The following is a 14464-nucleotide window of genomic DNA, read 5'->3' as shown; positions in this document are numbered from 1 at the left end:
TGAATCACGAGATTAATGAGGGTCAATTGAGAGAAGAAGCCTGCGGATTCAAGACGCCTCATTAGACAAAATTAAGTAAAAATATCTGTAATTTAGGTCCCAAAGGACTGCATAGCAAAGACTCTTAACAAATAAGCTAAATGACAACAGCAAATGTCATAATATAATGTCATTGTGAAGAAAAATAGGATACATCCTAGAATGGTACGTTTGGCATATTAGTAACCAAGTTGATTACAAGTTTGACCATCGTTGTTACATGCATAAATCTACATCATCTTAGTTGGAAATCAAGAGCTCTTGAAGCAGCCTCGCGTGCTTCTAGTGCTAGTAATATCGTCATTTGTTATTTTGTACTCAAGGATACAAAGGTACGAGCCTATAGAAGAGATCCAGTCTAGTAAGGTCGTGATATCGTCATTTGTTATAAATAACTTTTTATTGTCAGTAATTTGTCAAAAAATGAAGTCGATGGTTACGTTCGAGTAAAAGTCTTACTCAACATGAAAATTAATTTTTTTATAGTCTTAAAATATCACGGGTTTTTAAGGTTATTTTTCACTTTTAAAGTCTAAAAGCATATTACAAATTACAAAGGAATATGATTCAAACTTACAACCTATTATGCACAATAATATTTTTGCACATCTTTTGTTAATATATATTCTATATACTCAGTTTTTTTTTTTTTTAAGGCAAGGAGACTACTATTGTGTTTGTTTCTGATTGTCTTGTACTTAGAAAGTTAGAAGTGACATATTACTAGTTTTACTACTAATACTGCATTATTTAATTTTTAGGTGATGTAATTAAGGACGTAATATTCCAACTTTAGTAGGGAAAGGGCCCATTTATAGAGTCGGCAATAGGCAGACGTTGAAGTCATTGTCATATTGGCCCATCTCAAATTAGTTGACCAACGTCCATGGACGACTTTGACTGATTACTGATCAGCTTGTATTCTTTAACGAATTTTTGTCCATTGAATTCAAAGGATGGATAAGACTAATAAGCAAAGCGATCTTACTCGTCCGTTTATTTTATTTATAATAATTTGACTTTTATGTTTAATATTGATACATACTATTTCCTCCATTCTTTATTACTTGACCCGTTTTGACTTTTACACTATTTACCACCCCTCCTTTGACCGTCTTTTGTGAATAGTATGTAAGGAAAAATATATTCATGTATGATCTTTTTGGATTCGTCTCAATAATTACTATTAATATATAACTTTTATAATTTTTACTTATGGAGAATTTAAGTTATTGATCATTAAAGTTTTGCATTGACAAGCGTGATAAAAGAACAGGTCAAGTAAAAAAGAACAGAGGAAGTATAACTTTAACCACTAATAAAACTAATAATAATTAAATAAAAATTATAAGAAATATTAATATGATGAAATGCAAATGAAAACATTGATAAACATAAATTCTTTCAATAAATTCCTTGAAGCTATTATAATAAATACATAACAACCCGTGTATTTGTACATGGAGTACATTATAGTGATAAGGTATCTTTTCATATTTGTCTCTTAAATATTTGTGCATAATAAGATAAATAAAATTATCTAGTAATATTTCTCAAAAAAAAAAAATAAAAAAAAAATCTAGTAATAGAGGGAGTAATAATTTATAGACAAAGGCACAAAGCCATTAAAAACAAGCCCAAGTTGCAAAGCACATGAAAGGATAGTTTTACTAGCTCATTTGGCTTTTTCTTACGGATCAATCCATTCAACTTAATTGCTAATGGGCCCTCAATTGAATAATAGCAATCTCGGCCTTGGGAAATTTGATCCAAAATAATTTAAAATCCCTTTTTCATTATTTAAAGGAAATAATGTACTTTTTCTGTTACATATTATATACAACATTTGTCATAAATGGATGTTTCACATTATGTGCAATAAATATTTTCTTTCCTTTTTTGGTAAATTTTTTTAAATGAAATTCCTATAATACCCCTGTTTAAGAACTACTAGCATAATTTAAGTTACTAATTTAAATTAATTAACATTAGTAATTAAACAACTCCTCTCTCCTGTCTACTACTGCCACGGTGCCACCACCACAATCATCACCGACCACCATGAAAACCACCGCACCAAACCACCAACACCACGAACACCTTCAACACCACACCACCGAAACCAAGGCCACCATTACAACCACCAACACCATCTTCTTAATCTTCTAGGTTTCATCTTCTTTGTCACAGCCGAAACCACAACCAGTCACATTCTTCTTCGTCTCAATATAAGGATCTAAGATCGAATCAAAAGAGAGAGAAATGGTGTGCGATGCTAGAAAAGCGACATAAATTAGATCTAAATCGAAGGGTTGTTGTTCGTGGTGGAATTCGATTCGTTGAGCTCTACAAGGACGGTGAGTGAGGTAGGTTGGGTTCCTTTCGCGGGGTGACTTCCGATTTGCTGCTAAGAGGGTGAATGCAAGGTGGGGTTTCGAGGTTTCAATTTGCTGGTGGTGGGAGTTTCGGGATTTCGTTGGCTTGTATGTTTCAGGTGGTGGTCGTTGGGGTTTCAGTGTTATGGTGGTGGTGGTGGTTACAGGGTAACTGCAAGTGTTATGGGTGGTGGTGGATGTTGCTGCTGGTACGCGGTGTTAGGGTGGCCATGGCAGTTGGTAGTGGTGGCCATTAATTAATTATCCTCCTTTCTCTCTCCTACCCTTAATCACACACCCTTCACTTTGTTAATCAACCATTATCAAAGTTTGTCTTAGGAAACGTGCAGCAAGGTTTGTTGCACATAATGTGTAACAGAGGAAGTATTTAGTATAGGAAAAACTGTAACGATTAATCCCAACTTTGCTTCATCCGCCAACATTAATCCCAACTTTAGTTTATTTTCTATTAATCCGAACTCTGCACCCTTTCGGCCAATAATACTCCCAGTTGACCGGTGACATGTCGAGTAGGTAATATTTTTTTAAAAAAAATTAATATACACATGACAGCATGTGATAGGTCGAAAGGATAAAAAAAAACTCAAAACTAGTAACCCACCAACCCAGCCACCCAAAGCAGCCCGCTTCCACCAACGGCCACTTCGCAGCAACCCACAGCCAACCCAACACCCTTCCCCTCGAACGCCAGCTGCAGCTCAATCCTCCTTCCCCTCCCCCGGTGCTAGCGCTGCCCGACCACCTTCCCTTTTCCCCTTAAAACCTCTTGTAACCCCTCCCCCCCCCCTAAAAACCATTAAATATCCTCCCCGACCACTGGAAACGTCCAACAACATCCCCCTCACTGCCACGGACGTGCTCCATTTCCTTTTCTCTATCTTCGCCCTAGCCTTTTGCTGTCGGAGATCATATCAAAGGCTATGTATGTTAGGGTTTGAGATTCGGGGGTTGGGATTTGAGGAATTTTTGCTGGATTTCGTGGTGATCGAAGGGGAAAGGGGAGATGGTCGGGGAAGCACTAGCACCGGGGGAAAGGAAGGATTCTAACGGCTACCGGCACTCGGGGGGGGGGTTGGGCTGGCCGTGGTGGCAGCGGGCTGGGCATGGGTGGTTTTTGGGTTTTTTTTTTGTAAAAAAAAAAAATTGTTTAATCAAATCATACGCTGACACGCACGTGTCTTGTAACCTGTAATATTAGGTTGGATGACCGGTTGGGGGTGATAAAAAAGTCGGGGGTGATAGAAAACAAGTTGAAATTGGGATTAAAAACAGCAGACAGAGCAAAGTTGAGATTAATGATGGCAATTTTTCCTTTCGTATATTCTTTTTTTTTTTCAAAACATACTTAAGGCCCGTTCTCATTAACTGAACTGAAATGAATACTTTATAAGAGAAGGAAATTAGGAGCTGAGCTGAACTTATTAAAGCTGAACTAAATTGAACTGAAAATAATCGTATGCGAACAAGCCCTTAGTATATACTTAGGGCCTGTTCTCATTGACTGAATTGAGCTGAACTGAACTGAACTTATTAATTAGTGATTTTTAACTACGGATTAGTGATCTTTGATTATTTATTGATTATTTATTACTATACATATGTGTATATAAAAATGTACATATTAAAATATTTACGAAAAATATACTATATAATTATAAAATTTATGGAAAATATATTAAAAACTTGAAACCTCTAAACATTTTAAACACATATACTATTTAATTTAGAAATAAAATAGTATTATGAAAAAAGAACACAAAACACTTACATGTATCTAACCCATTTAAACAAATTTTTTTAAAAAAAAATATTTTAAAAAAAAAGAAAAGAAAAACACACGAAAAGCTAACAGAGGCAACGGCCCAACAGTTCAACACCCTAACCCACTCTCTTTAATGTTATTATTATTATTATTATTATTATTATTATTATTATTATTATTATTATTATTATTATTATTATTATCATCATCATCATCATTAGCTGAACTGAACTGAACTGAACTGAATTTCAACGAAAGAGAACAAGCTCTTAGTATATATGTTATCTGATTGCCTAATTAATTTGGGGAGACTATACTGTCTATACTAAGGGCATGTTCTCATTGACTGAACTCAGCTGAACTGAACTGAAATTAGGAGCTGAAGTGAACTGAACTGAACTGAACTGAACTGAACTGAACTGAACTGAGCTGAACTGAACTGAACTGAACTGAGCTGAGCTGAGCTGAGCTGAGCTGAGCTGAACTGAACTGAACTGAAACGTAAGAGAACAGACCCTAAGTATATTCGTTACATTCAATAATTAGATATAAAATAACTAAAAATGATAAGGTGTTGAAATTACTAGTAGGATATTTTATTGCATCAAATGTTAAAAAAAAAAAAAAAGTTTGGTAGAAGGTTTTTTCTTTTAGGTCGCTAAAATTACTTTTATGAAATTTATAATTTAATAATAAAGATGATTTAGCCTTTAGATAGATAACTACAATAATTTCCACCTAATTATTTTCAGATGGGACTCGAATTAACATCTTAATTCTCCTCTTTTTTTCCTTAGTTGTGTCCAGTGAATAGTGAATAGCTAAAAGGTAAAATTGATCATGATAGTTGAAGTTGACTAATGGATTTGACTATGTTTAGTTCCCCTTATTTTGCTTATCTAATTCAAACTTATTTTTTCTAATAGATCTAATTATCTTATTTGACTAAATTATAACCTTTATATATATGTAAGCTAATCTACAAGGAAAAATATAATTTAAGTCAAATTAGCTTATTTTGCCCCTATAAACTAACCAACCCTGCAACCTTAAATTTGATTTAGAGTCTGTTCACATTTATTGAATTGAGCTGAACTGAACTAAACTAAATTAAACTGATTGGAGCTGAAATAAACTGAACTGATTGGAGCTGAGCTGAACTGAACTGAATATAGTTGAAATGAACATTTTATGAAAGAAGGAAATTAGGAGTTGAACTGAATTAAACTGATTGGAGCTGAACTAAACTGAAATTAAGCTGAAATGAACAAGCCCTTACTTGTTATACAATAAGGAGTTAACATGCTTTTGTTATAGTAAAAAATAATACTGTAGTATTTTTACCAAATGAATTTTATTCACAGTCCTAATGGATTAATACCAAATAGGCAAATAATAATTATTCCAAATAATGCAAATTCAATTATTCAAATCTTTAACACATTTTTGTCTTAAAATTTCATTTGCATCTTATTAAATGAAAATGACCTAAATATAAACATAAGAAACATGCTAATATTTTTTATCCCAAAGTGCTGGAAGAATTAGGAATTTTAGTCAAGCACGTCACAAGTTAAGAGGAGGCTTGGATATCAATCAAATAAACAATTAGAAACCACAAAATTTTCAGCCTTTATAAAAATAGTTATAACCACAAAAAATATATTTTAACCAAAATATCACTGTTTTGGAAATTTCCATGGAGGTCACGCAATTAACAAATTAAACACGCCAATTTTACAAAGTTGAAATTTCTTGCACATTTGCCATTTATGACAAGTCTATTAGATTCTCAACAGCATTTGAAATGTTGTTGTCAATTTTGAATCAATTCGAAATGCGTTTTGTTTTTTAAAAAAACGTTAGCCGGGCAATTTTATTCAATCAAGCAAATCAATCTCCGCCAAAGTAAAAAAATTTTGGGGAAAATTGTCAATCAATACAAAAGTTGATTCATTATTACAATAACGAGCAACTAAATGTGCTAACGTACTACCTGACCACCGTACATGACTATATATAAAGGACGAAAAAACACATCTTAATCTTTAAATGTCTTCATAGTAATTGACTTGTAAGGCCCTGTTTGATTCACCTTAATTTTGCTGAACTGAAATTATTTTTACTAAACTGAAATTATTTTTACTGATTTTCTATTATAATTCTTATTTAAGAAAACTGAATTTTACTGAACTGAACTTATTTTTGCTGAACTGAAATTATTTTTACTGAACTGAAATTAATTTTACCGAACTGAGCTTATTTTTTACTAAACTGAAATTATTTTTACTGAACTGAAATTATTTTTACTTAATATTATTTTTTTAAGGTGAAGAGAACAGGGCCTAAATTCCCTTTATTTCTTTTTGGTGCTTCTATTTGTAATCTTATAAACAACTGTAATCCAAATTTTATTTAATACTCCATAAATGCATGAAAGAAAATATACTCATGTGAAATCTTGTATAATAGATTTGTATCATTGTTCAGTTACACAACTATTTTTTTTTTTTTTTTTTTTTTTGAAAGAAGTCTTAAAGGACACTAAATTTCATTAAATAAAGCCATACAACATCTACAATTGACAATTAACGATAAAAAAACGAATTTAACAAAGTCAAACAAGAATTAATCGGGAAAGGGCTAAGGATCCAAATACATAATATAAAATTCGGCACATTCTCGATTCGTTGTCTCATAAACTTCTTTAGTGGATCCGTCGCCGCTTCGAATTTTGTGAGAAAGTAAATTCTTGTGTTGATTCGTAACCCGAATCCGAGCCATAATCAATCGTAGTCCCACACAACCGGAGACCAAATTAAACACAAATAAAACCTTGTCGTTCGAATGAGTCTGAAAAACCTTTTCTTTTGAAGGAGATAGACCCTTTCTTTCGAGGGAGACATTATTATTGTAACCTAAGAAACAAAAAACTTAAAAGAAAATATAAGATAGGGGCTTTCCACCCGTGAAATCTGAAAGTCCCTTTAAAATTGACAATGGATGCTAGAGTTTAAGAGAGAGAAGAGAGAGAGGAGGCTAGGTTTTATTTATTTATTTATTTTCAGATTTAGGTATCACAAAATTGTAAGTCTTATAATACTTCATTCGTTTTTTTTAGATGCATCGTTTTCTATATATGAAAATTTCAAATTCGACGCACCACTTTCTTTCTTTCTTTCTTTTTTTTTTTTTTTCTTTCTTTTTGTACCTTTGCATGTGTGCATTGAAAATTATGCAAAACAAAAAACATGATTAATGAAAACAAAGGTTGTGATACAAATTACAGAGTATAAGTGACAAGGTACTAAGATAGTGTATGATGGTTGATTATTAATGTATGGGATGTTACCGGATACTGATATGGGTCACGTAAAATGAGTCGGATCCTTGATTCTAGACTATTTCCACATCGACATATAGTCATATTGGCCTACTTACCAAGTCTATATAGACAGCTGCTTGCGGTCACTTGGACACTAATCATCCCATCTGGCTTCCCATGTTGTAGCATCTGCTTTTGGTATTTTATAAGTATCCTCTCACAAATAATGACTTAGCTTCTAAGGTACAATTTTTGTTACCCTAAACCACTCAAATTAATTACCCTTTAGACCCCGATTAGATACTATTGATGACTTAAACATTGGAGCAGTTTTCCTCGAATAAAACCCTAATAGTTATTAGTTCTAATTGTGCACCTGCCATGCATCATCAAGATGTACGATAAACCGTTACTGACCGTCTGACCCTAGACACAAGAAAAAAAATCTGATCTTGATTGACACTCATATTTGATAAAAGCAGTGTGGGTATACATTAATTCACAATCATCAAGTCAAAACCTTTAATTTTTTGCTCCATGCAATACCCATTTATGTTTTAAGATTAAGGGGTAATATGGTGTGATGTATTGAAGCCTTACTCCATTGCTATAAATTTGACAATTACCTATTTCCTATTTTTGTTAAAATCAAGCCATAGCAGATTATACCAAAAGAAAAAAAAAAATTCAAACCAAACTAGACGCAGTTGTGAAATTTAACATTAAAAAATGAAGGAAGTATTCGCTAAACGGTACATTACTATTATGTATGTACAGCGGATATAACAATGCAATTTATCTTTTAAGTTAGCAAAATATCAATAATGCATTCCATGTGATCCATTTTGCTTCATAGTGCTTTGTCCATTCCTCCATTTTTGTTTGCTTCTCCATTTTTGTTTGCTTCTCCAATCTAAACAAAACAAATTGTTTTCTTTTCATAGTTTTTCATTTTGTTTTAGTTTTCTTTATTTATCGAAGTTTGATATGTTTCTTGTTTTTATTTATTTTAAACGAACTAATGATCAATTTGCAAATGAATACCTAGTGTACATGTGCAATTGCTCCCAAAGCTATTTTGTGATAATTATGTATTTAAAGTGGCATGAAATAATGCAACATTGTCTTCATGTCTATGATTTTGTTTGGATAAATAACATCCATATATTTCTATTACATTTACTCTATTTATATCGTGGTACACATACCGCAATCACTCATAATATAGTGGGTGTCAGGTTAATTAAATTAATTAATTAATTTGTAAAGTTTTAATATAGGTTTCTTAGACCTGCATGCCAATATGCCATCAAATCACGTCCACATTTTTATTCTTCTAAACACTCACAAAATTAATTACTTCGTAATATACTTTTCGTGTCAAAAACTCTTTCGATTTTTTTTTTACAAGAAAATTCTTTCGATTTTGACTATACACATAATTGATCATTAACATTGGTAATTATGGATCAGTAAAAAATAATTCTTATACATGACATTTATAGAGATAGATCATATATGATCTCATTTAACTTTGTTTTATTGTACATATATACTGTATTGAAAATAGTTTTATAAATTGCTTCAAATTGTAAATAGTGTCAAGATTTTAAACAAGAATAGTAGAATTGGATGATGTCAGAAAATACACAATTTTAGTCACTATTATGAGATTGAATTCTCTTATATTTTCTTTTAGTTAACTTATTCTATCTTCAATTATATTAATGCTTACTAATTAGGCAGAATAACATTACATTATTTTTTTTCTTTTAGGTGTGAACACTTGAAATTAATACAGAGTACATTAAGATTCATTTTTAATCCAAAAGCATTTAGAGTTTGTTTACTTCAACTTAATTTAAGTTCAATTCAACTCTAATCAGTTCACTTCAATTTAGTTCAGCTCCTAATTTCTTTCTCTCATAAAATATTCATTTCAATTCAATTCAGTTCTGCCCCAATCAATTCAGTTCAGTTCAACTTATTCAGAAAATGTGAACAACCCTTAGTAGAAGCCGCCCTTTTTAAAACACATGATATACCATTAGCACCAATTTACGAACACTCGGATTCTCATCATATCCATCAATAAGAGCTACAAAACAATATCTAACTCTTAACGTCGTACCAAAAATCAACTAATTAACTATTAGTACAAAATTAAATTCAACAAAACTTGGGAAAAAGTTATCCCTATAATACCATTAATATATACATAGGACATTTTGTGAAAATCTACCTTATAAAGCATTTTTTTTTTGCCATAAACTAACTAATAAAAAATTTGTTGTAAGAAACTACCTTATAAAAGGTATAAAAGGTTAAATGTTGTAAGAGACTACATTGGTCGGAATTTCATTTTCCGACACCCCCTCACATGTAAGGTTCCTTTTTTAACTTTGTCTCATGTGATTTTTCGGGCTAGACTGCTTCTTCACTCCCCCTCACACGGACCTACTCTTGGCCCAGTGAACTTTAGCCATTTAAGGTCCCATATCGTGGGCCTGGCTCTGATACCATGTCAAACGCGAGCCTGGGCCACACCCGCAAACCAAGAGAGAAAGTCCACTTCACAAGTCCAAGGAGGTTCCATCCTAAAACCATATGGCAATAGGAGGAGTAACCCCTTAGCCTTATAAAGTGTTTAACTCTCTCTTTTTCAACCAATGTGGGACACTTACATGTGGTGACACTTGAGAGGTTTATTTTTCAACAGTTTTTCACAAAATGCCTTAATACCTAAGATATTTGGATGCTCATGTCTTTTCCTCATAAGAATCATGTCATATTTTTTTAAAAAAAAAAAATACAGTGACCAGTTATAGTAATAAAGTACTCCGTATAATGATGTCAGCGTAAGTTAATTGATCTCAGGTTTTGACATTTGAGTATCATCTCCGAATATTTTAACAAATTAAACTAGTTGACGTTTATATCAGTGTGACAAATTTGTAACCTTACACAAATGTACGTATACTTGAGCACACATTGTCACAGGAGTCATATAATGTGCATGTATGTCCAATGTCTATATGTATATGCATGTATGATATGATATGAATTGACATTTATCGTTATTGTTATACCTTTAATTATATTCCATCTCTAACCTTAGTTTAATGATGTAATGGAAGACTTTGTCCTCATATCATCATTTAGCTTGCTTTAAATCTAGAACCAAAGTAACAAAAAGAATGCTTAGTGAATAGTTAGAAACTATTAAAGCTGTTCTCGATGAATTCCGATACCGTTATGTCTTCGGGGTTGGTAAAGATTTACCGTCCAATTCAGTACCTACACAGTCAACACAGATTAACTAGCCCGGGGATTATTTGGGAATAACCACTCCGATGCTAAAGTCAGGAATCTGGGGAAGAAAGAATGAAGGTAAAGAGAGTGTTTTTAGAGAGAGAAAGTATTTAGAGAGAGAAAGAGATGGTAGCTAAATATGAAAATATACTTGGGTATATATAGGGGAGGAACCAAGCTGGTGCCACCTAACGACATAAGGTGGCAAACCGACCTTATACGTAGCAGGTGCCTACGTGGCCGGGAGCAGCTCTCCACGTGGCCGAAAGGAGAGCCGCTAAGGATGTTCAAGTTCTACTAAATAATAATACGAAACTTTACTTTCGGCCAATTAACACTGCTGTCGGTATTATCCCGTAGAAAAGCAACAGAAACAAGAAAGGAAGTAGTATCAGACAAAATGTGTAGTGAATCGATCTATAAGTGCACCAACATCTGGATTTTATTTACACTAGTTTTGCCCTTATTTTCTTTCATTACTATTTTATAAATTTAATTAATTAATTATAAGTCCCACTTACAAAATAATATTGTCATATTACTCATATATACTGATTTTTAATTCCTTAGCTAGATTTTTTTTTTTTTTTTTTAAAATAATCATTACTCATATTATAAGTAGTTTAATGTTTGCCTAAAATAAAGCACGTATAATACTATATTGGCATCAAGGGTTTATTTAGTTGTTTGTATGAGCTTGTTTGATTAGCTGCTTTTGCCTGTTTATACTAGTTGTTTGTCTTGGGCGGATCTATAAAGCCCGGTGGGGAGCAGCTGCATCCCCATTTTGTGAAAAATAAATCAAGTCCATTAGGCCCATATAAATTAAAAGAAGAAAAACCCATAAATTTAGACCCCATTTCTAATGTCATCACTTAAAGACCGACTAACCAAGAGTCCAAGACAACTATATATAATGTTTTCTTTTATTTTATTTTTTAAAATTGTTGGCCATCTGATCACCTTTCACGAGAGGTTAGGACCCATATTCCAATTTTGTCTCTCCAATTCCAGGAACCCACAAATGCAAACAAACACCTATATTTGCTACTCTCACATCTGATACGCCGCTGCCCAACCCGACTTTGCCACAGTGGCACCGTCCACCGGACACCAGTATTGCCCCTTTATAAATTTATTTTAGACCCTGTAGGGAATAATTTCAAGCCTTTAAAATCCCACTAGCTTGAACCCCACTGTGATCATACACTAAAGTACGGTGGCGTCCAAAAGGGAAGAAGATAGAGCAAAAGAGTCGCCAACAAGTTTTTTAAGGAACTTGTAAACCGTTCACGAGGTGAAGGTTACACCCCTTAACGATCCAAGAGATCGTCAACTCCATAAGGTCATGAACCAAATAAGGGTTCGGGGATGAAGGTACAAATCCAACCTAAAAGAGATTGAACCTGCCCTAATAATAGGCCTTTACTTTATTCTGATCGTATTCATGTGCGCTTTTTAATTAACATACAATCAATAGGATTAACCCTAAACATGTTTAATCTACGTTGGTTGAATTTAATGCACAAATAAACTATTATTGGCGATCACTTGAATTATAATCAAATTAAGCCTTAGATGATTATTAATTATCTTATTAAGCGTGATTACAAGTACCAATTCCCTTTAAACATGCATAAAGGTGTGATCAAGCAATAAATAATAAATAATAAAGCAACATAATAAATAATATCATGACAATAAAATTATAATCATAAAAGTAATAATCATAAATTATAACAATAATAATATTCATGATCATATTCATATTAATTTTAAAGCATAATAAAAATAGCAAGATCCTAGGCATGATACTAACAAGATTAATAACAAACCCTAGCATGTCACTAAGCGATAAAAATCAAATCTTTAACCCTAACATGATACTAACAATCATAAATATTAGAAAGAGAATAGAAAGCATCATAACAATCATATTTAATATTAAAATTACCCTAGACATGATACTAGGAATATCATAATAACAATGTAAACATAATTTCTACATCATAACATCGATTAATCAATTAAAGTACTTACTTTGATGCCTCGTACCTCTTTCTAATAACAAAATACACGCGTTAGTAACTTCAAGGAAAATAATAAACAAACAATCAAATTAAATAATTGAAATAGAGATTTGGGGCCAAACCCTCAGAAATTAAACCTTTCACGTCTAGGGCGAAGGCAACTTCAGAAAACAGAGCTGGCGCCACCCTTGGCTAGCTGGCGCCAGGCACCACCACTAGCGCCAGGCGCCAGGCCTGGTTCCAGGCGCCAAGGCCTAGTGTTAGGCGCCAAGCCTGATTCCAACGCGTTTTCGAAAATTCGATAAGTTTACCGTACTGGAGGATAAAATAATATAATTTCCTCAAAAATGCTATTTGATTTTGATTAAAACTCTGAAAAGTCAACAAAAGTCAATTTATCAATGCTAATTGGATTAGGAATGAAAAGAACCTTCTAGAAGATTCTAGAAGACTAAAACCATTCCTAATTGCATTAGGAATGATAAATCATATTAGGCCCTCCCCTAGATCATTGGGTTGTACATAAAGCTCAAACCGGGCCCAGTTTAGTAAATTGGCCATAACTTCCTCAATATTCATCGGAATTGGGCTTATAATATATCGTTGGAAAAGTCTTTGCAAGACCCATCCAACTACACTACTATTAGACCCATATCATGGACCAAAAAAACTGGATTGGCTGTTTTCTTAAAATAAGTTTTCAAAAACAGAGAGAAAAGAAAAGAAATTAAAACTTTCCGCAACACTAGACCTTTCCACACTTTCGTTTTATTCGATTATGATTCGACGTGAAAGGTACTCATCACTGGGTTTGGTTTTGGGGAGACACAAATGAGTGTCTACAGAAGCCCCACTTTGACTGAGTTTGGAGAAACGCAAGTTTCGAAAACAAAAGTCAAAGTATCGATAGGGACGGAGAATGATTCAGAACGTTCTGCGATCCTAAACCACTCTTGTAACGCCGATACCTGCAAAACTAACATTAGTTAAACAGATAAAAGAGTTAAGAAACGCGTATCTTGCACCGTCGAGCACACGTCTCTAAAAGTAACCGATTGTTGCTGTATCCTTGCTGTTTTGATGACCTTCTGCAAGCTAAAGAATGCCATCCTGCTCGAAAACCGCTACGCCTGTAACTGTTTCCAAATTTGGAAGACTGCTTCGCCTTAAACGATCCTCCTCCGCAATGATAATATTCCACATCCTAGGGAATACCATCGAAGATTATTTCTCTTGAAATAATCCTCATCCGCATTGATAATATTCCATATCCTAGGGAACACTATCGAAGATTATTTCTCTTGAAATAATCCTCATCCGCATTATGATCATCTTCCATGCCTAAGGGAATATGATCGAAGACAACTTCGCCCGAAATTACCTCCAGTTGTTTGTGACAACTCTCCACAATCTAGGGAATGCCACCTTGCTGTTTCGATGTTCACTCGTCTCTGAACAAAGAGCTTCTTTTGGATATGTTCCAATTTCCGCTGTGATAGTCTTCGAAAAGATCACTGCTTTTATCCTTAATGTTGCTATGCCAGTACATCGGCGCTTTGCTGCTTTTGAACCAGTATGTCGGTGCTTTTGCTGTGATGAC

This window comes from Chenopodium quinoa, unplaced genomic scaffold (genome assembly GCF_001683475.1).
Source record: "Chenopodium quinoa cultivar QQ74 unplaced genomic scaffold, ASM168347v1, whole genome shotgun sequence".
Taxonomy (NCBI): domain Eukaryota; kingdom Viridiplantae; phylum Streptophyta; class Magnoliopsida; order Caryophyllales; family Amaranthaceae; genus Chenopodium; species Chenopodium quinoa.
Note: the sequence above shows the minus strand (reverse complement) of the source record.